Source organism: Cervus canadensis, chromosome 12 (genome assembly GCF_019320065.1).
Source record: "Cervus canadensis isolate Bull #8, Minnesota chromosome 12, ASM1932006v1, whole genome shotgun sequence".
NCBI lineage: Eukaryota > Metazoa > Chordata > Mammalia > Artiodactyla > Cervidae > Cervus > Cervus canadensis.
In genome coordinates this window covers 32,709,232-32,710,022 of record NC_057397.1, presented here as the reverse complement: position 1 = coordinate 32,710,022, position 791 = coordinate 32,709,232, and the positions used below count along the sequence as shown (strand labels likewise).

Sequence of the window (791 nt, the reverse complement as noted above, 5' to 3'; positions counted from 1 at the left end):
GGGTTAAAGTCGATGGAAAACTGCTGCTGCTGCTGCTAAGTCGCTTCAGTTGTGTCCGTCCGACTCTGTGAGACCCCATAGATGGCAGCCTACCAGGCTCCCCCATCCCTGGGATTCTCCAGGCAAGAACACTGGAGTGGGTTGCCATTTCCTTCTCCAATGCATGAAAGTGAAAAGTGAAAGTGAAGTCGCTCAGTCCTGTCGGACTCGTAGCAACCCCATGGTCTGCAGCCTACCAGGCTCCTCTGTCCATGGGATTTTCCAGGCAAGAGTACTGGAGTGGGGTGCCATTACCTTCTCCACAATGGAAAACTACAACAGTCTAATTCAGGCAGCTCTATTAATGGCCCAGCTGCTTCGTGAATGAAGGTCTGGGTCACTCTACTGGGTAAAAAACCACAAACAGTGCTGCTTCAGCAGTACAAATATTAAAATTGGAATGATACAGAGCAGACTAACATGTGCCCTGCACAAGGATGACACACAAATTCATGAAGTGTCCCATAGTTTTAGAACAAACTAGTGGTTACCAGTGGGGAGACGAAAGTGGGGAGGGGCAAGATGGGGGAAAGCGATGAAGATGTACAAACTACTATGTATAAAATAAATAAGCTACAAGAATATACTGTAGAGCACGGGGAATATAGCCAATGTTTCATAATGACAAGGGATGGAATATAACCTTGAAAAATTGTGTATCACTATTACACAAACAGATCATATACCCGAAACAAAATATTGTATATCAACTCTATCTCAGTTTAAAAAAAAAAGAGAGAGAGAGAAAAGAA

At 44.1% G+C, this 791-nt stretch overlaps 1 non-coding gene across 1 annotated transcript; it reads left to right on the top strand.

Annotated features, from left to right (window-relative positions):
- The first annotated feature begins 405 nt into the window (after nucleotides 1-405).
- Nucleotides 406-511, top strand: LOC122451524. Its single transcript, XR_006272428.1, has one exon. It is a non-coding gene; the product is annotated as a U6 spliceosomal RNA (small nuclear RNA).
- Nucleotides 512-791: the final 280 nt, after the last annotated feature.